We start from the raw sequence: 22572 nt of genomic DNA, 5'->3' as shown, positions 1-22572 counted from the left end.
CAGGGGGCTTCCTCGTGGAGCTGGGGCGTCCTCACGGATCCCGGACAGGTGTGTCCATTCATTGTTGTTTGTTTAATGGCCACACCTGAGGCATATGAAATTCCCGGGCCGGGGACTGAATCCGAACTGCGCTGTGACCCCAGCTGCCGCTGAGGCAACACTGGGTCCTTTAACCCACTGCACCAGGCTGTGACTGCAGCAGGATTCTTAACCCACTGCGCCACAGTGGGAACTGCGCGAGTGTTGATTCTATTCTGCCCCTTGCACCTCTGTGGGGGACCCCGACACCCTAACATTTGTGGGTGGTATTCCCTCTGGATAGTCAGCATCACAGCCCTTGCTAGAGAGCTCGATCCAGATGGGAGTGGACCATTTTATGATACTGGGTCTTCTCTCCTGGAACACGCTTTATACAGCTTTGAGTTTTTCCACTGTACGGCATGACAGCACAGATGCTGGAAGCCAAATGCATTTCGAATCCTGGCTCTGTTGCTTCTATGCTGTGTGACTTAGGCCAAGATACTCAACCTCTCGGTGCCTCCGTTTCTTCATCTGGAAAATCTGCATAGTGATTAAATCCCTCTTCCAGGGTTGTTAAGGATTAAATGTGCACATAGTAAGCCTTATGTTGTACAAGGGTTTGTTAAATACAGAGAATCCGTGAACCTCTTAGTCAAGTTTGCACTTTTCCCCCCTGTTGGTTAGTAGTTTTCTAATTATCTATTCCCCATAGTCTTCTAACTGGTTATTTTTCTTTTTTTTTAATTTTTTTATTTATTTTATTTTATTTTATTTTTTATTTTTCGAATATAAAGAAAGCTACTGATTTTTATATACAGGCATTTCTTACACTAAACACATTCAGAATAGTGTGTACTTCTCACCTAAAAATTACACTTACACACACGCACACACTGTTCAGTGAGGCATACCAATTTGCATGCTCTTATAAGTGCTTATAAAATTTCTCTGCATTTGTGGTTAAATTCAAATCTAATCCAGTATTTGTTTCTTCCTTTCTCTTTTTCTTCTTTAGGGAAGCTCATCAGTTTTCTATTTTGTTTTGTATTTTTTTTTTTCTCCTCAAAAGAATCCAGTCTCACATTTGTGTATCACGTCTATTTCTCTGTTTTCCAATTCTTTAAAATCTAATTTTGTTAATCTCTTCCTCTGATTTTTATGGATTTATTACTGTTGCTTCTTCCTCAAATTTAAGTTGCATTTTTAATTCACTATTTTCATTCTCCATGTTCAGAAACAGGTTTCACGCTATGAATTTTCCTCTGAGCATGGCTTTAACATTCCTTAGATTTCATCATGTGATATTTTCATTGTTGTTATTTTTTATGTATTTATTTTTAAATTTCAGTTTTTAATCTCCTCTCTAATCCCATCAGTGTTTTTAAAAGTTTTAAAATTTCCAAGGGGTTAGTATTTTGTTTTGTTTCGTTTCCTTTTGCTACTAATTTCTAGTAACAAAAGGGATCAAAGAATATAATCTGTACTATTTGCACTTTTGAAGATTTTTTTCAGGTTTCCTTTATGTCCCAAATATATTTACATTTCATATATATTTCACAGAATTTAAGGGCAAAGAGTGAGCTGTGTTTGCAGATTAATGCAATAGTGCAACATTTTCCTGTCCTATCAGTGATGATATTATTTTGCTTCCTTTGGCTTGTCTAAGTTGCCTACCTACGACTTTTCTGCTTCCATCAAAATTTCCTTTAATGCTTAAAGTTTTTGCTTTGGGAATTTAATGTTGGTTTTTATTGCAAAAAGAAAGCTGGTGGTCATATCTTTATTACGGATGGATCTTTAGTCTTATTATAAAGTGTCTCGTTTTGGGTCTCGTTTTTGCCTTGAATTCCGCGGAATCTGATATGAACACTGCTATCTTTGCCTGTCCATGTGCTTGTTTGAATTCGTCTGGCCTGCCTTCATTTCTGAGGAAATTTCTTTTTTACGTGTCTCACAGTTTCCATGTTTTAGGGTTATCTTTGTCAAATGTTGGTTTTTTGGTTATGGTCAGCTTTAGAAAAGAACCGAGTTATTTCTCTTTTTCTCTATGTCCCCAAAGAGTGTAAATAACAAAGAAATGATATTTTCTTTAGAGAACTGAAAGAGTTTAGACATAAAAACCATCTGAGGCTCAGGGCTTTTTTAAAGATTGATTTTCAGAATATTTTCCACAGCTCATAGTTCTCTTTTCGTTTCCATATTCTCTTGAGTTACTTTTGGCTTTATACATAAATAAATAAATAAAGTATTCATACATTTAGAGAATTGTATACTTCATTCAGGTTTTAACACTAAAAGCATATAACTGGGATAAATATTACCATATTTTTAACCGACTCTATGGTTTTAAGTCCCCATTCTCACTTGTAATATTGTGAGTGCATGTTGCTTTTTAAATTTTCCTTCTCAGAAGTTTAGATATTTTTAACTGTCCAAAAGAACCAGTTCTTATATTTAAACAAATTAATCTGACAACTTTTCTGATCATAATTAAATTTTGTTTTCCTCTCTAGTAATACTGATTTTGGCTTTTTACCTAGCTTTTCAAATTAACAAATTAATTTATTTTCACATAAAATTTTTTATTTTTATTTTTTTCCTTTTTATGGCTGCACCTGTGGCATATGGAAGGGCCTGGGCTAGGGGTCAAATCGGAGCTGCGGCTGCTGGCCTACGCCACAGCCACAGCCACAGCAACGCAGGATCCGAGCTGCATCTGTAACCTACATCACAACCTATGGCAACATAGGATCCTTAATCACTAAGCAAGGCCAGGGATCGAACCTGCATCCTCATGGATACTGCATCAGGTCCTTAACCCACTAAGCCACAGTGGGAACTCCGACATTGCCTTTTTTTAATAATAGAAGTATCTAGGGCCAGAATTCAAATGGTGACATTTTTGCCATGTAGGAGATATTTCTGGCTTTTAACTGGGTGGGGGCTAGGGCCGGGGGAGGATACTACTGGTATCTAGAGGGAAGAGGGGCCAGAGATGCTGCTAAACACCCTATAAAGCACAGAGTGCCCCCCAACAAGAATTACGTACCCCTAAAGTCAATAATGCTGGGGGCGAGAAGTCTGGCTCTGTTAACCGTGCTTTTTTCCCCCTGAGAAGCATTGTAACTGTGTCATATAAATAATTTAAAATATTCCACAACTGAAGATTTGATTTTCCTTTTTACCCTAAAGTTATTTGGAAAAGAGTCTTTATTTAATGTATCCTTTTGTGACTCTGGTCAGGGATCATGAATCCTAGAATTTTATTTTTTTGGTCCTGAAGTTTTCATTATGGCTTAAGATACTATCAATTTTTCTAAAACTTTCACGTGCCTTTGAAATAACGTTTACACTTTAAACTTTTCTCTAAGTGTCTATTCAATAAACTGTTTTGACTACTTCATCTGTGAGATCTCAAGAAAAACGAGTTCAATCCTCCCACTATTGTGTTCCCATCAGCTTTGTTATAGAATTTAAACAGGTTTTCTTCATATATATTGATGTGAAGTTATTCGTCCCCCAAAATGTCCCATAATGCTATATAGCTTCTCCTTGTTAATTTAAAAAAAAGTATCTTTGCCTCAATTAATGTTTCTATCTTAAATCCTACCCTCTTTATTCTTCCACTGTTTTATTTTTGTCTTGCACCACTTGACGTGCAAATTCTGTAAATGGCCCATGTGGTAGATTTTGTTTCTGAGTTTTTAACATACTCTATTGTGAAATAAATACTTGGTTATTATATTAATCATAAAGTAAGCTGAGAAACAGACTTGAACTGTTTTAAAGAGTAGATAGTTCAATTAAAAAATGGGCAAAGGACTTGACATTGAAGATATACAGACGGTCAACGGGCACAAGAAAAGGTGACCAGCATCACTGAACACCAGGGAAATGCAAATCGAACCCATGGTGAGACACCGCCTCCCATCTCCTGTTTGGATGGAGATTATAAAAAAGATAAGAGATATGGGTCGGCAAAGGTGTGAGCAAAGGAACCTGGGAACCCTGTTAGTGGGGATGTGAACCGGGGCAGCCGCTATGGAAAACAGTGTGGCAGGTCCTCAAAAACCAGAACTATGTATGATCTAGCAATCCCCCGTCTGGGTAAATATCCGAAAGAAATGAAATCATGACCTCGAAGAGATTTTTGCATGGCTGCGTCACTGCAGCACCATTCACAAGAGCCAAGACCTGGAAATCACGTTACGTGTCCGTGAGCAGATGCAGGGGGATAAAGAAAATGTGGTACATTCTGCAATGTTATTCAGCCAGAAAAAAGAAGGAAACCCCTGCCTTTTGAGACCTTGAGGGCATTATGCTAAGCAAGACAAGTGAGTCACAGAAAGACAAACACTTTATGTTCTCACTCATAGGTGGGATCTAAAAAAGCTGAAAATAGAGTTGAATGGGGGTTGCCAGGACCAGGGGGTGTGGGGTGAAGGAAACGGGTGAAGGTGATCAAAGGATACAAACTTCCAGCTATTTGATGAATAAATTCTGGGGACCTAATGTATAGCATAGTGACTCTTACGAATAATACTGTATTATACGGTTAAGGGAGTAGATCTTAAAAATTATCACCACACACACACTTGTTGTGATAATCATGTCACAATATATACATGCATCAAATCATTACACTTTATATACGTTAAATGTCAATAACAGCTCCATAAAGCTGGGAGAAATTTTAAACACTTAAAAAAAAAAAAAGAGTACGTTTTAAAATCTATTCTCTAAACATCTCTTTTCCTTTTCAACATCTATATACTCCTCCTTCCATGAATCTTAAACAAGAATCTGACATTATTTCTTCGAGGGCAACATGGCTTTGAGGTTTTGTGTTGGGGCCTTGTTTTTTGTTTCTTTTTTTTCTTCTTGGCTGCTCATTTTAGGGTTTTTCACCCAGATATTCCTGACTCAGGAATTTACTATATTACCAGTACTCAATAATGGCAGATGTTGAATTTTTGCAAATCGGCTAAGTCTGAAATGCTTCCAAAGTTGTTTTAATTTGCACTGCCCTGTTTACTAGAGAGATCAAACCTCTTTGCATACATTTCCTGGCCTCTCAGGTTTCTGTTAATACCGCTGTTGGGAGTGTAAACCAGTAAGAGAAACATTTTAGGAAGCAATGTGATCATATGCATCCCCTAACCCAGCAATTCTATACCAAGATGTTTACCGTAAAGAACTTGCCCACGTGCACAGGAAGACATACATACTGCAGGGAATTTTAAAGACTTTGAAATGGGCAAATGAATGTCCTTTCAATGGCATCCTGGGTGTTGGCTGGCTGACCCTGGGTCGTCTGTTTCTGTTAAAGGAATGTATACCTTTGTCTCTGACTAGGCTGTTTTACAACTCGGTCAACTGTACAAAAATGATGTTAGTGCAACTTATTTTTTATCATTCAGTTTTAAAAACTTGTGGTAAAATACACAGAAGATTCACCATCGTAACCACTTTTTTTTTAAGGGTCATGCCCATGAGATATGGAAGTTCCCAGGCTAGGGGATGAATCGGAGCTACAGCTGCTGGTCTACACCACAGCACAGCAACGTGGGATCCAAGCTGCGTCTGCGACCTATATACCACAGCTCACGGCAATGCTGGATCCTTTACCCACTGAGCGAGCCAGGGATCGAACCTGCATACTAAGCAGGTTTGTTACCACTGAGCCATGATGGGAGCTCCCCCATCTTAACTGTTTGTAAGTGTTATAGCTCAGTGGCATTAAGTACGTTCGCGTTGTTGTGCCACCATCACCACTGTCCATCCCCAGAGCGCTTCCCTTCTTGCAAAACTGAGACTCTGTATCTATTCAACGATAACTTCCTATTCCTTCCTCCCTGAAGCCCCTGCAGCCACCATTTTACTACTAGGAAAATTCAACTACTATTCTGTGAATTTGACTAGTCTAGGTAGTGCCTGTCACTGGAATCATACTACGTGTCCTTTGGTGACTGCCTCATTTCACTTGGCGTAATGACCTTAATGTTCATTCATGTTGAAGCATATATCAGACTTTCCCACCTTTTAAACCTAAATAAAATTCCATCCTATGTGCATGATCGCATTTCGTTTACCCACTCATCCACTGAGGGACACTTGGGTTGCTTCCACAGGCTGGCTACTGTGGATAATGCTGCTACAAACGGGGATGTACAAACATCCCTTCAAGACCCTGCCATCAATTCTTTTGGGTACATATTCAGAAATACAATTGCTGGATCATATAGTAATTCAATTTTTAATTTTTGAGGAACTGCCATTGTGTGATCCATAGGGGCCGTACCATTTTACATTCCCACTAAGAGTAAGGGGTCTGGTTTCTCCATATCCTTGTTCACATCTCTCTCTCTCTGAAAGAAACCATCCTAATGGGTGTGAGGTGGAATGCAACTGATTTTTATCCATAAAAATGCAAATAAATATTGTCTGGTAGAGATACCAATGGATCCCACCCCACAGAAAAGAAGAATCTAAACATTATATTCTCGCTCTATAAACATCAACCAGTTCTGCGTTTATTAGAACATTTATTTCAGCATTCATGGTTGCCTATATACGTATCTATTCATTATTAATTCCAGAAAAACTAGCAATAATCTAAATGTTTGCCAATTGGGAAATGACGAAAATCTGTGATCTATCCATCTAATGGGATTCTGTACAGAGTGAAAGTGAAGGATCTAGAGCCACGCCCACCCATGAGGATGAACACAAAACAGTGGGTGAAGAGTCCCAGAAGGATGCACACAGTATCATACCTCCATGGACAGAGTCAAAACATAAACCATCACTATGGGAGTTCCCGTTGTGGTGCACTAGAAACGAATCTGACTAGGAACCATGAGGTTGTGCGTTCGATCCTCGGCCTTGCTCAGTGGGTTAAGGATCTGGTGTTGCCGGGAGCTGTGGTGTAGGTCGCAGACGCTGCTCGGATCTGGTGGTTGCTGTGGCTGTGGTGTAGGCCGGCAGCTGTAGCTCTGATTTGACTCCTGGCCTGGGAACCTCCATATGCCACGGGGTGCGGCCCTAAAAAAACCAAGCAAACAAACAAAACCCCATCACTATGAAGTGTTTAAGGGCATATAAAAATGTAGTCAAAGCAAAAACCACCTGCTACAGCACCCTTCCTCGGTGAGGCGGGCAGCCCCGGGCTCCCCGAGGGATCAGGCTGAAGAGAGTCTCTGACTAAGGTCACCTCCTCGCTCAACTCCTTCCTCTGTGGACCCTGATTCCTCTTCTTCAAGAAACAACCGTCACAAGGCACAAGGATCCGTGCCTCAGGCTCTGCTTCCAGGGGCCTCACCTAAGTCACCCTTCATCCGGGGAACTGGTTTCCCGCCTCTATGGCTGCATCCCATCGGCATCAAATCACGCTGACTTCTCTCCCGTCTTAAAGTGAAAAGCCCCTTCGGTTCCAAGCCTCCTAAAAAGGGCCGTCCCAGCTTTCTCCCCGGCACAGCCAAACCTCTGCAGAGAACTATCCATCCTGTCACTAGGGCCTCCCCTCCTGTCACTGAGTCCTCTGGCGTGTGCCCGCCTCACCTCCTGTATCATCCCCACCACCATGCTCGTCTGCAGGGAGAGGAGAAACTCTTATTAAGCATTTCGTATGTGCCAGAAGCACTGGCACATGTGGCCCACTGAATCGCCCATTCAAGGTGGGTAATATAATCCTCCCCAGCTGAAGACGCCAGTGCTCAGAGAGGTTCAGAGACTTGTCCATGATCACACAGCTACTGAAGGTGGAGCTGCGTTTCTCCAGACCGTCATACTTTCTCCCTAAGCTCTGGTCCTTCCCCAAGACCCGCCTCAGTCCCTGACTCTGAGAAGTGCTGCCTGGCCTGACAGCTCTTTCCCTCCGTCCAGGGCCTGGCTCTTGGCTGTCCAGCTACCTTGCTAGCAAATCCTTCTTGGTTTTCCTCAGGCCACCCCTTAAACACTGCCATTCCTCTGGCTCTATCCAACCTTCCCTCCTTTCTTGCACGCCTGTTGAGTGAGTGGCGGCTCCTGCATGGCTGCCTATAAATGGGGAGGATCCCCTAGAGAAGATTCCAAATGTCAATATGCCATCTAAGAAAGCATTTTGGGAGTTTCCGTTGTGGCTCAGCAGAAATGAACCTGACTAGTATCCATGAGGATGCAGGTTCAATCCCTGGCCTCGCTCAGTGGGTTATGGATCGGGCATGGCTGTGAGCTGTGGTGTAGGTCAGCAGCTACACCTCCGATTTGACCTCTAGCCTGGGAACCTCCATGTGCCATGGGTGTGGCCATGAAAAGGAAAAGAAAGGAAAAGAACAGGAAAGAAAAGAAACAAAAGTGAGGTCACAGGAGGGGTACATGGAAATGGTCAGCCAATGCCCATCCCTTCCTGCATTCTAGAATTCTCTACCAGTTCACAGGACCCCTTCCCCAAGCAGAATCCACCCAACCTGTTTGGCACCCGTCACCTTTTGTCCTTCTCAGCCACAGCAGGTGCTGGGAGGGGCCTTCCTGTTTGCCCCTGGCCTACCTTCCAGGTCCTCCTCCCATCCCACCCACCCAGGGTTCCTGCACCTGCCACTGGCTTCCTGCATCTCCCTGCCTGAGAGCTTTCTCTGTCCTAGGAGGCCGCAAGTGCTGAACCCCAGAAGTGACTCTCAACCCCCCGGGGTGCAGGAGTTTGTGATAAGACCTCAATTTCCCCTCCCTGCAAGAAGACAATTCTGAGTTGCATTCCATATGCCTCTCGGAGGCTCCACAGCAGGATTCCCGTTGGTCCAGGAGGTCACAGCTCATCAGCCTGCCTTCACTGACTTTCTTCCCTTCCTGCCTCTCTCCTCTTCCTTCAAGGAACTTCCCAGGATCACCCCCAAACAAACTATTTCCACCCAAATCTTTGTGTCAGAGTTTGCTTTTTAAAAATTTTTCGTTTATTGAAGTATAGTTGATTTACAAAGTGGTGTGAATCTCTGCTGTGCAGCAAAGATATTCAGTTATACACATAAATGTATGCATTCTTTTTCATATTCTTCTCCGTTGTGGTTTATCACAGGATACCGAATGTATTCACCAATTCCCTGTGCTGTACAGTAGGACCTTGTGGCCCATCCATTCTCTATATAATAGTTTGCATCTGCTAATTCCAAGCTCCCCGTCCATCCCTCCCCCACCCTCTCTCCCCTTGGCAACCACAAGTCTCTTCTCTATGTCTGTGAGTCGGTTTCTGCTTTGTTCGTTTTGTTTTTGTTTTTCCTTTTTACGGCTGCACCTGCGGCATATGCAAGTTCCCGTGCCAGGGGCTGAACTGGAGCTGCAGCTGAGCTGCACCACAGCCACAGCAACACCAGATCTGAGCCGCATCTGCAACCTACACCGCAGCTTGTGGCAACACCAGATCCATAACCCACTGAGTGAGGCCAGGAATCGAACCTGCATCCTCACAGAGACAACGTCGGGTCCTTAACCTGCTGAGCCACAAGAACTCCCTGTTTCTGTTTTGTAGATAAGTGCTGGAGACAGCTTTAAGGGGGACCCAAATTAAGATACCAGCCTCCTCTCGGCCCCCAGCATGGCTTCCTTCAGTCCAAGCGCTGTGCTGGCCACCAGAGTGACCCTTCAGGAATATATCTCCTCTCTGCTCAGAAGCTTTCAGTAATTCCCCCGTGAGCTGCTGCCGTAGTCCTGGCCTTGTAGAGCGCCCCCCAAAGACGGGCACTGTCTCTTTCCTCCCAGCTTCCTTCTCAGAGTCCCTGTGACATGCGGGCTTCTTACTAGAATGGAGACTCCTTCCCCCTTGGCTCACTGGTCCTTCCCTCCATGTCATCATCTTTGAGGCTTATCTGAAATGCCCCCTCCTCAGAGAAGCCTTCCCTGACTTCTCCTCCTCCTCCCCTCCTTTGGCCACTCCCTTTACCTGAGCCTTCCCCAGGGCTCCCCATGGTGCCTTTCAAGCATCTGCTGTGTGTAGGGACATATAACACAATTCCCCAGCCCCAGGCAGGCGGCCCAGCCCGCAGCTGGCACTGATGAGATGTCTGGTAACCGAATTGAACCAAGCCTCCTGCTTCCCTCTGGGAAACATATGGATACGTCCAGGAGTCACATCTGCAGCCTCTCCAGGAAGGATGAAAACAGAGGAAACAGCAAGGAGGCGTCACTATGAACAGAATGAGGCTCGCCTGGCTTAAGAGATTCTCAGAGCTGCAGGACCCGAAGGTGTTTTTCTGCAGTCCTTCATTCGCAACCTCTGTGGAGAGCACCCCAGGTGGGGAGGGCACCCCCGACGCAGCAGGGAGAGAGGAAGAACTCTCACCTCTCTCCTCGCCTTCTGCTGATTCATAGAACAAACATGCCCTGCCTCCCTGGAGGCAGGGACTCGGTGTCATTCGACACAGCCTTACCCTCTGCCCTGGGGAACTGGAATGGTTTTTTCTGAAGGCGATGGTGGCTCTGCTCAATTCTCTCATTGAAGCTTCTGCCTCAGCTCCAGAGGGTCCAGAAACTTCTTCTTCTTCTTCTTCTTTTTTTTTTTTTGTCTTTTGTCTTTTGAGGGCTGCACCTGTGGCATATGGAGGTTCCCAGGCTAGGGGTCTAATCGGAGCTACAGCCGCCAGCCTACCCCACAGCCACAGCACTTGGGATCTGAGCCAAGTCTTCGACCTACACCGCAGCTCATGGCAATGCCAGCTCCTTAACCCACTGAGCGAGGCCAGGGATCGAACCTGCATCCTCATGGATACTAGTCAGATTTGTTCCCACTGAGTCACGACGGGAACTCCACTTACTATTATCTTTAATGAATGCTCACTATGTCCCAGGCACTGTGCCAGAAGCTTGGTGAACCAACCTTTGACATAAACACTCTAATAACCCCCATTTTATTTTTATTTTTTTAATTAAAAAAATTTTTTTTTAAATTTAGGGCTGTACCCACAGCATATGGAGGTTCCCAGGCTAGGGATCGAATCAGAGTTTCAGCTGCTGGTCTACACCACAGCCACAGCAACCCCAAATCTGAGCCTCAGTTATGACCCGCACCACAGCTCATGGCAATGCCAGATCCTTAGCCCACTGAGCGGGGCCAGGGATCAAACCCGCATCCTGGTTGGTTTCTTTACCATTGAGCCACAATGAGAACTCCTCACCGCCATTTTATAAAGACACTGAAACTCAGAGAGGGTAAATGATTTTCCCAAGGTAACACAGCGAGGTCGTGGGAAAGGCAGAATTCTGGCTGTCTTCCAAGACTGAGATCTTTTTACTGCCTCCTCAATCTTAGTGGCTCTAATGGGGTGGAGGGTAATGAAGCTGCTTTCACAGGGCAGCTGTAAGGATCCAGTGAAGAGATAACTCTGTAGAGAGCCTGGCACATAGCAGCTGTTCAGCAGGAGAGGTTTTCTTTCCTTCACGCCCTCATGGACTTGCTTAGGGTGTAAGCTTGAACCCCATCTCAACTGAGCTGAGAGGTCAGAAACAATGGAAATTTCTGGAATGTGAGAAATATGAGAGCAGCCAAGAGAGAGGCTCTGATGACAATAAACAAAACAGCACAGGACCTGGCACAGCAGTTGTGCCTCACAAATATGTTATATTCATTAGATTCGAAGTTGACAAACTTCTGTAAAGGGCCAGATACTAAATATTTTCAGCTTTGCGGGCCAGATGATTTGTTACAACCATTCAATTCTATTTAGCACAAAAAGCAGCCACAGAGAATATGTAAATGAATGGGTGTGGCTATGTTCCAATAAAACTTTATTTACAAAAACAAGCAGAGGGCCAGGTTTGGCCTAGAGTCCTAGACTGCCAATCCCTTGAATGTTGTTAAGTAAATAGAAATGGTGACAGAAGCACTACCCTCTGTTTGGCAGGTCACATCTGCCAGGCACGGACCTTCTGACTACATGTAATTCTCACCTAGTCATGGGAGGAAGGCGTGTTATCAACAGCATTTTACAGATGAGGAAGCTGAAGCTCAGAGGCTGCCCAAGGTCGACAGTTGCAAGTGGTGGAGCTGGGATTTGGTCAAGGGCTGACTGGCTCCCAGGCCCGTGTCCTCAGGCACCACCCCATCCTTCCGTCCAGCCTTACCCTAGGAAACAACTGCTTTGGGTGCTGTCTCTGCCCTGCAGCTGGGCTCTTGCTCCGTTTGACTCACAATGCAGCCCTGCTTTGAAAGCAGAAAGGTCTAGACCGGAGATAGACACCCGGTGGTTGGCCACTGTCCTCTGACTCTGAGCATCCCTCGCTGTCTAGGGCCTCTTTCTCATGTTCTTCACTAGGCCTCCGCCTTCAGCTGCCTCATTAGAACTACCTTTGTGGTCCTTTTACTTGTCTAGTCTTCCAATTGCTAGTCACTCAACAAACATTCTCCTGAAGGCTGCTGTCTGAGATCCCAGGATAGAAGCAGGGCACAGAGGAGCAGAGCAAAGCACCCCCATCTGGAGGGCACAGTCTGATGGGGGAGGCAGAGAGGCAGCCACACAGTTTTGTGTGTGTGTGTGTGTGTGTGTGTGTGTGTGCTTTTTAGGGTCGCACCCGCAGCATATGGAGGTTCCCAGGCTAAGGGCTGAATTGGGGCTGTAGCTGCCGGCCTATGCCACAGCCACAGCAACTCGGGATTGGAGCCACATCTGTGACCTACACCACAGCTCATGGCAATGCTGGATCCTTATCCCAGTGATCGATGTCAGGGACTGAACCCACAACCTCATGGTTCCTCGTCAGATTCGTTTCCACTGCGTCATGACGGGGACTCCAGCCACACAGTTTTAACCAGGGCAGCACCATGGGTGTGCAGGAGGACCTGGGGAGGGACCAGAGAAGGCCCCTCCACTGCCTGGAAAGCCAGAAAGCCTTTTCACAAGAAGGACTCTGAGATGGCTCTTAAAGGGGAGGTCTGCAGAAGATAGGGGGGCGGAGGGCATTCCAGGAGAAGGAACAGCATATGCGAGGACACAGAGGCATGGAGCAGTGTGATGGTTCATCTTGTGTGTCCACTTGACTCAGCCATAGGGTGCCCAGACCTTTGGCCAAACATTCTCCTGGATGTGTCTGTTTCTGGATGAGGTTATTTATTTATTTACTTATTTACTGGTCTTTTTAAGGCCGCACCTTGGCATATGCAAGTTCCCAGGCCAGGGCTCAGACCAGAGCTGCAGCCACTGGCCTACATCACAGCCACAGCAACGCTGGATCCTTAACCCACTGAGCAAGGCCAGGGATTGAACCCACATCCTCATGGATACTAGTCAGGTTCATTAGCGCCGAGCCACGACGGGAACTCCCTGGACGAGGTTAACATTTGAAGCAGCAGACTGAGTAAGCAGATCGCTTTCCCCAATGTGGGTGGGTATCATCTAAGCAACTGAATAGAATGAAAAGGCTGAGTAAGAGGGAACTTGACTCCCTGACTGCTGGGGTGTTGGTCTTCTCCTGCCCTGGAAACACACCACCAGCAATCCTGGGTCTCCAGCTTGCCCAGGATCTTGGAACTTCCCAGCCTCCATTCCCAGGTGAAGCAATTTCTTATTTAAAATACCCACCCCCTCCATTTAAACTCTTGCTGTCTTTCTCTGGAGAACCCAGACAAATTCAAGGGGAACAATGAGCCTGGCAAGCTGCCTGTAGCCTGGCAGAGCTGGAGCATCGAGAAGAGCAGGAGATGAGGATAAAGGGACTGAGAGGGTAGGACATGCAGGGTGGAGGTGGAGGGACTGTGCCTGCAGGTGCTAAGGGGACAGCCCAGGCCTTCGGCAGAGGCAGGTCAGAACCCAGGTCTGTGTGCTGACAGCCACCAGTGGGTCCTTGACCTGCAGCAGAGCCACCTCCCCAGGAAAAGTGCTCCCAGGACTCTGAGAAGCAGCAGAGTTTCTGTGGCCGCTGTAACAAATTCCCACAAGCCTGATGGCTTAGAGGAACACAAACTTATTCCCCGACAGTTCTGGAGGCCAGAAAATCAGTCTCACTGGGCCAGCGTCAAGGCGTAAGCAGGCCTGCTTCTCTCTGGAGGCTCCAGAAGGGACTCTGTCCCCCTGCTTTTTTTTTTTTTTTTTGCAATGGATGCAGTCTTTACTCTTTGGGTCATAGCCTCATGTCACGTGGCCTTTCCTCTCTCTGTCTCCCTCCTCACATCAGCTTCTCCGGGCGTTGGACCTGCTTCCTCCTCTTATAAGGACTCAAGGTTACATCACTGGGTCCACCCAAATAATCCAGAAAAATCTCCCCATCTCATATTAATGATTTTAACTTAATCATATTTGCAAAATCCTTTTCGCTGTATAAGGTACCATATTCAATGGCTTCAAAGATTAGGGCATGGCCATCTTGGAGGACATTATTTAATTTACTGCATCCCAGAATCAATGATGTGGGGAGTCACAACCAAAGTCACCCCCCTCAACGCCAACCTTCCCTGGGATACACCACTCTCTGAACTTTCCTCAGGCTTTAAGAGTCAAATATCTGGGAGTTCCCGTTGTGGCTCAGCAGTAAAGAACCCGACTGGAGTTCCCGTCGTGGCGCAGTGGTTAACAAATCCGACTAGGAACCATGAGGTTGCGGGTTCGGTCCCTGCCCTTGCTCAGTGGGTTAACGATCCGGCGTTGCTGTGAGCTGTGGTGTAGGTTGCAGACGTGGCTCGGATCCCGCGTTGCTGTGGCTCTGGCGTAGGCCGGTGGCTACAGCTCCGTTTCAACCCCTAGCCTGGGAACCTCCATATGCCGCAGGAGCGGCCCAAGAAATAGCAACAACAACAACAGCAAAAGACAAAAGACAAAAAGACAAAAAAAAGAACCCGACTAATATCTATGAGAATGCAAGTTGGATCCCTGGCCTCACTCAGTGGGTTAAGGATCCAGCATTGCCATGAGCTGTGGTGTAGGTCACAGATGAGACTCAGACCCAGCATTGCTGTGGCTGTGGCATAGGCTGGCAGCTGCAGCTCTGATTTGACCCCTGGCCTGTGAACTTCCATATGCTGCAGGTTCAGCTCTAAAAAGAAAAAAGAAGTCAAATATCTGAAAACTATTTTCTTTTTCTTCATTTTGGCCACACCCACGGCAGGTGGAAGTTCCAGGGCCAGGGATCGAAAATGAGCCACAGCAGTGACAATGTCGGATCCTTATCCTCCCAAGCCACCAGGAAACTCCTGAAAATTATTTTCTTTTAAGAAAAAAAATTTCCAGCACAGAAAAGATAGGAAGCCAATAGGAAGCCTTCCCCAGTGCTTGCCTCTCATCCCGAAGCCGCATCAGTACGTATTTCTAATAAACTTTCATGCTTGGTGGGAGATCTCTTGCACGCTGACAAATTTCTCCTAATATCTGAGATGTCTTGTTCAGAGTAATAGCTATAGTGCCCAGGTGCCCAGCTGCTACTGTAAAATCAGTAAGCATTTAATTGAAACAAACGACTATAATAATAGTACATTATCCCTGCAGGCTGAGCACCATCACAGTTTTAATTATTGAGTTAAGCGTCAGACTAATTTATCCTTTAAAGCAACAGCCTCATTCCTGGTTACACTGATCATCCTGTTAGGAATGTGAAGGCACCAGCAGGGAAGAATGTAAATGGATTCAGGGCTGGTTTGAAGAAAGGTTTGCAAACGCAGGTTGCTGAGACCCTGGGTCTGGGGTTGCCCTGCTGGGGGTGTGCGACTTCCGATGGGTTGGGATGGGGGCTCTGGTCCTTAGCCTTCCCATCTTTGAGATGTGGGCGAGATGCAGGCACTCACTCCTTTGCTTGGAGACGGCAACAGCCCCTGACTTCACTTCGAGTTAAGGCCGAGTCCTTATCAGTCATAAGCTCCTAGAACAACCCACTGCCACCACCATCCCCACCCTCCCCCACCCATCCCCCACGCCCTTCTCCCTCTATGGCTTCCCCCCGCCATTCATTCCACTCCAGCACCCATACCTCCTGCCATTCCCTGCACAGCCAAGCTCAGGTCCCTCCTCCAGCTCAGTGTGTTGTGGACATCTGCCAGTATTTGGAGACATTTTCAGTTACCACCTGGAGATGCTCTTGGCACCCAGCGGGCAGTGGGCCAGGGATGCTGTGGGACATCCTCCTATGCACAGGACAGCCCCCACGATAGGACAGCCCCCACGATGGAGAATCACCCAGCCTCAAAGGTCAACAGTGCCAGGGGTGCGATGCTCCGTAAGTCAGCTGTTGCCCGTGCACAGGATGTTTCTCCCCGGGGCCACCTACCTGACTTACTCCCTCGTCTCCTGCGGGTCAACCCTCCCCTTTCCTAGCAGGCCTTCCCTAACCATCCCACGTAACACTGCCACCTGCCCCCCGCCCCACTCCTGCCTTCCCAAACCCCTTCAAGCTGCTGTTTTTATCTTCCTTCCGAAGCACCGATCACCTATAAACACACTATGTGACTTCTTTAGTAACTGACTTTCTCATCTTGCTCCCCATGCCAGGATGGAATTTCCACATGGGCAAAGATCTGTGTTTTGTTCCCCATCGTATGGCCGGCACCTGGAACAGCATGTGACACATGGTGGGGGTGGGGGTGGGGTTCAGTGAATGTTTGTTGAATGAATCATCTGCCCAGGCTCCTTCTTCCTTTCTGGGCCACAGTTCCTCGCACTCTCCCGCATGCACCCCTCTGGCTCAGGTTTCGAGCCTGGGATGATTAATTTTATGTGTCAGCTTGTCTAGGTTAAGGGATGCCCAGAAGAGCTGGTGGTCCTTTCCGGGTGAGTCTGTGAGGGTGTTTCTGGAAGTGTCTGGCATTTGAAATCAGTCCACTGCGTGAAGAAGATGGCCCTCCCACGGCCAGTGGGCACCAGTCAGTCCACTGTGGACCCAAGTAGAACAAAAAGGCAGAGGAAGGGCAGAGTCTCTCTCTTCTGGAGCTGGGACGTCCGTCTTCAGTCATCAGGCCTCAGGCTCGGACTGAATTACATCACCGGCTTTCCTGGTTCTTCAACCAGTAGGTGGTTGATTGTGGGACTTCTCAGCCTCCAAAACCACACGAGGCAATTTCTTTTTTTTTTTTTCTTTTTAGGGCCACATCTGTAGCATATGGAAGTTTCCAGGCTAGGGAACAAATTGGAACTGAAGCTTCTGACCTACACCACAGCCACAGCAATCCCAGATTTGAGCCGAGTCTGTGACCTACACCACAGCTCACGGCAATGCCAGATCCTTAACCCACTGAGCGGGGCCAGGGATCAAACCCGGATCCACATGGATACTAGTCAGATTTGTTTTCGCTGTGCCACAATGGGAACTCTGCAAGCGCCAATTCTTAAAATAAATTTCCTCTGGTATGTATCTCTCTATATCCTATTGGTTGTATTTCTCTGGAGAACCATGACTAACGTAGAGCCCATTTTTTTCCCTGCACAATGAAACATCTCTTACTGGGCTGCTCGGAGGTCTCTCTATGAGTTACTCCCACGTGCCACACAGCACATTCTTGGTTCCTTGAGGGCAGAAACTGAGGCCTAGGATCTGTCCCAGTACCGGGGCCCAGAAGGGACTGCCTATGGGCCACTGGCCCTGGGCCACAAAGAAAGCAGGCACGGGCCCTGTCATCCAGGAAGGGCCACCAAATCCAGCAGGACACACAAGTGTGATGGGCTATTAATGCAGCCACCATCAATGCACTGTTTTGTTCTTTTTTCCTCTGGCCACACCTGTAGCATATGGAAGTTCCCAGGCTAGGGACCAAATCAGAGCTGCAGCTGCCGGCCTATACCACAGCCAGGGCAACACTGGATCTGAGCTGCATCTACAACCTACGTCAGCATAGGCTACATCAACACTGCAGCTTGCGTCAACACGGGATCCTTAACCTACTGAGCGAGGCCAGGGATCAAACCTGCATCCTCAAGGAAATAACATCAGGTCTTTAACCACTGAGCCACAGTGGGAACTCCCAATGCACTGCTGATGCTCTCACCATTAATGCATCATCAATACACTCACCCGCTGAACAAATGCAACGTGTCCTCTGCGGCCTGTGCTCCTGGGACACCAACTACCCCATCCCTGTGAACAGGCAAAGGTGGCACCGCATGGGAATCCTGCTCAGGTGTAGGCAGTTCCTCCAGCACATCAATACTTTGTGCCACCAAGGAACAGCCTAGGAATGCAGAGGACGCTAATCCAGCAGAGCTCAGCAAGCAGTGGAGGAATCAGCGCTCTTTCCAATGTCAGGTCGCCCCACCTTCTTCCTCTCATCCTGTCTGGCCATGTGTCCTGGCATGAAAGCGCTTTCTGCATGCTTCTTCCCAATCCTCGTGCAGCTTGCTGCTGTCTTCGTAACCCAGCAGTGAAAAGACATCCTTACACCCCTTCCATCAAGCCATCTTCACGGTTCTTACTGAGAGTTTATCTCGTAAGAACTTAACACCCATCATTTCATCATGCAGGTATAGGCGTTAGGATCGTTATAGCCTTCTGTTAATGCCCTGGCTACAAAGCTGCCTAGGTCTTGAGAGGGTCCCCCCAGTCCTATTTTTTCACCATGAGCTCTGCTGTTTTTAGGATTTTGCAGCTTTTTCAGGATTGCATCTCGCATATCACAGCAGAAACGTCTATACGAAGTATCTACTTTGTGCCCAGCCCTGTACTGGACACTGGGGATTCGCAGTGAATAATGAGGTGTGGTCCCTGCCCCACAAAGCTGAGGGTCTCATGGGGGAGACAGACATCAATCAATTCCACACCTAAACTGACAGGCAGTCACAACGTGATGAGTGCTGAAAGGAAAGCCACAGGCCACCAGAGGGTGTCAGACGCAGACTGGGATAAAGGAGAGCTGGGAGGGGTGAGGAGAGCAGGGAGGGGTGAGGAGGGCGGGGCGGGGTGAGCTTAGAGAACCAGGCAGGGGCCAGGTTCGGATTTCATCCTGGGGGGTCCCTGGGAACCCAGAAAGGCACACGGGCGACTTGAATTTTAGAAGGGCCAGCTTGGCTACTGTTGGCAGGTGGCAGCTTCCAAGTTAAAAGTGACACAACCACCATCACAGATGCCAGTAGGAGAATAAGAGATGGCTATGAGTGATGCCAAGGGGGAGAGGCAGGATTTGGCACTGGTCACGGCAGGGGGTCAAAGGCGACACCTCATTGCCAATGATGTTCATGGCTGGTCACCTGGGAGAAGAGGCATGTCCAGCCAGGTGGGGAGGAACAGCTCTGGACAGGCTGAGCTTGCGCAGAGCATCCACGTGGGGTCTCCAAGCGGGGATGGTCAGTTACATGGTCTGGTACTTAGAGGAGGGGACCGAGCAATGGAAACTGGCCTGGGGTCCCAGAGGTATCCAGCCAAGTGGAGAAGCAGGCGGAGGCGGGGAGAGACAGAGAGATGAAGGGAGGAGAGGCCTGCAAAGGAGGCCGAGCTGGGGGTGCTCTGAGCAGTGGAGGACCCCAGGAGCATCACAGTCACAGCGAGGAAGACGAGGAGGGAAAGCGTTTCAGGAAGAAAGGGGTGCCCAGTTGATGGAACAGAGCTAAATGTCAAGAATGACAGAGGTGGCACCGGCCCAACGGCTTTGGCAACGTGGAGGCCTCCGGAGCCCCTAAGTGGAGTGGTTATGGGGTCAGCGGGGAGGCAGAGGCCAGAGTGAATGCGAGGGGAGGAAGTAACAGACAACTAGGGCCCACGATCCCTTCTGGAAACTCCGCTGAGACCACCATGAGAGAGATGGGACAGCAGGCAGGTGTCAACAGACGGCTTTTCATTTAGATGCTGAAGTACAATTGTGGAGGATGGGAGTTCCTATCACAGCAATGCCCCCGCGGGGACCTTCCCTGCAGAACTGACGGGAGACAACGTGGCTCTGCCAGGCACGGGCCACGTCCTGACCTTCAGTCTCATGCGATCCTCTGAGAGCCCTATGAGGTTGATGCTGCGGCTCCCGCTCTACAGAGGAGCACACGGAGGCTCAGAGGTGAGTCAGTTGCTCCCTGTCTGCAGCTCAGATGGAGCAGGGCCAGGATCCCAACCCGGGTCTGCCTGACCCTGAAGTCTGGGCTCTTTCAGTGCTGAGGGCGGATGGGGGCAGCGTGGGCCGGGGTTACAGAGTGCCCGAAAGCAACGGCCCCATTATCGTGGTGCAGGGGAGGCAGCACAGCATATCTGCCTTGTTTTGACTTCAGTGTCTCTACGAAGGATTGGGAAGGAATGACAAACTGCCTGGAGACTGCTGTGATTAAAGTAGGATCAGGGTCCAGAGTCATGACGATGGCGGCCCCTGAACATCAGGGGGCAGTTAGGACTTGGGGTGCACTGGAGCTAAGGCAGGGATGAAGCTGGGGAGCTCCGAGGGGTAGATCCCACGCGATGAGGACTCGGTCCTGAAAGCAGTGGGAGACCGGGCGGTTTTGAGCCGAGGACAGCCCAGCAGATTTTCTGTGCACGGAGTGAGAGCTCAGAGGTGGGGTCAGGAGGCCTGGAGGGCAGATGCAATGGACAAGACAGAGCTGAGGAGGTGGAGCCAGTGCCCTTGGTCATGGGAGTCCAAGCTGCACATCCTCCATCTCCTGGAAATTGATCTTCAGTTCCTGTTTGAAAGGGGCCTGGTACCCTAGCCTGCAACACTAAGGCAGGGCCACATTCTGGGAAGATGCATCTGCTTAGCTGGCAGGGAGCCTCTGCTTCCCCATCTGAGTGGTAGGAAGGGTGTATTTAACTTCGTTATCTCCTGTCTACCCCGATGGAATGTAAGCCCCATGAGCCAGGGGTTGTCATCTGCTTAGGGCTTGGGAGAACGCCGTACCTAGCAGGGGCTCACTAACAGTTTATAGAAAGAATGCCGAAGCACAGAAATGAATCCTGATGAAATGAAGCTAAGAAATTCCATGTCTTGCTCAAGGTCTTGTAGCTGTAAACACTGGAATCGAGAGGTAGGACCAGATAAAAGGGGTTCCTTCCTTCCAGAAATGAGTTCCCTGTGGACAGACACCCCTTTCTCATTTCCAGTGTAACCCGGCTCCTACCAGGCCCGCCCCAGCCCCAGCCCCACCCCAGGCCACTGCCAGGGACTCTGCCAGACCCCTGTCCTTCCCACCTCCTCTGGGGATGGGGCAGCTCTGACACCCGAGAGGCCCAACTTGCTCAGCCTGGGACCCAGTTTACCTCCCTAAACTTGACTCCCTTTTCAGGACTCTCCGCTCAAGTGTCAATCAGCACCTCCAGGAGGCCTTCTCCGGCTTTCCCACCTAAACCAGGGTTCCCTGGTAGGCCTGGGAGCTCTGGACTCCAGAGTGGCAGCCTCGTGGGAGTCCACGCCAGCCCCGGGGAGATGGAGCCCCACGCGGGACTGGCCTCCTGCCTCCTCCTTCTCCAAGCGTCTCTGCACAGCTAGGCCCTGACTTCCTTCACCTGGCTCCTCCCCCTGCTCCCCACTGGTGGTCCCCTTTGCCTTTGCTTTGGCATTCCTTCTGCCAGGGATGCTTCTCCCAACCCCATACCTCTAGAGATGGGCTGAAGTCGGCTGGTCCTGGTGTGACCCTTGGGATTCTAGTGACCTTGACTATGCACTTTCTCCCTCTGGGCTTCCTCAATCGAGGGGCTCTAAAAGCGGCCCACGTGGAATCAGATTTGCATTTCAGAAAGCTACACCAGCTGACCCCATGGGGATGAACCAGCTCATAAATGAACCAGAGGGGGAAAGACAGAGTCAGGAAGACAAGTGCAGTGGCTTCTGCACCAGCCCAGGCCATTTCAGTGGATGTCTGAGCTGGGACGGGGCAGTGGGGCCAGAGGTGGGGTTGGGAGGGGAGGGCAGTGGAAATAAGAGGGGTTCTGGAGTTAGGCTCAGACATTTCTGGAAGGTGGCAGGACCCTGCCTAAGAGAGAAACACTAGGAAAGGGAAGTGTTACCCCCACCCCCCTTAACACGCACCATTTCTCCATTCTGAATTAGCACATGTGCTAATTAAAACCATCTTTCCAAAGAATTTATTATAGGATATTCCAAGCTAATTGTAAATTCTCTGCAGCTGATCCTGAGCAGTGCGCTAATGTGGTGTTGAAATCTCTTTGGCCACCCTCGTTTAAATTATTCATCAGGCCCTGCAACAGTTGTGAACTGTAATTTAAACAGTCAGCTCATGAATATTCAATTAACACAACAAACACTGGCATGTTTTACTGCCAGGCCGCTCAATGTTTTGCATCCTCACCCATGTTTACATGTTTTTATGAACTCTCGAGAAAAGCGCTGCCTGTTGAAATCCCTGCTTAAGCGGAGATTGAAATGCTGGGAAGGGGGCAGGAGGCAGCCAGCACTGCTCCTGACATCCTTTCTCAGAAGAGCTGTGGTGACGAGGCAGGAAGAGACCAGGGATAAGAGGCCCAGAGAGGGCAAGGAACTGGCCCCGAGGTCACACGGTGGATCCAAGGCACAGATGGGACTCAGACTTCTGGGCTGGCTCCCCCCGCTGCCTAAGCCAGCGCAAATTAATTGGCCGAGTGGGTGTGAGGATGTCTGGCTCTGAGTCAATGTTAGGAAGGTAGCAGAGGCCAGGCACCCCCTGCTTCCTGGGCTCCGCAGGGCAATGGCCAGTGTTGCCAAAGCAGGGC

The 22572-nt window shown here is 48.4% G+C and overlaps 1 protein-coding gene across 1 annotated transcript in view; it reads right to left on the bottom strand.

The window, feature by feature from the left end:
* Positions 1–22572, bottom strand: part of TOX2 (TOX high mobility group box family member 2) — a 144072-nt gene that overhangs the window by 8051 nt on the left and 113449 nt on the right.

This window comes from Sus scrofa, chromosome 17, assembly GCF_000003025.6.
Source record: "Sus scrofa isolate TJ Tabasco breed Duroc chromosome 17, Sscrofa11.1, whole genome shotgun sequence".
Classification (NCBI taxonomy): Eukaryota; Metazoa; Chordata; class Mammalia; order Artiodactyla; family Suidae; genus Sus; species Sus scrofa.
Note: the sequence above shows the minus strand (reverse complement) of the source record. Positions and strands in the feature narration are given on the sequence as shown.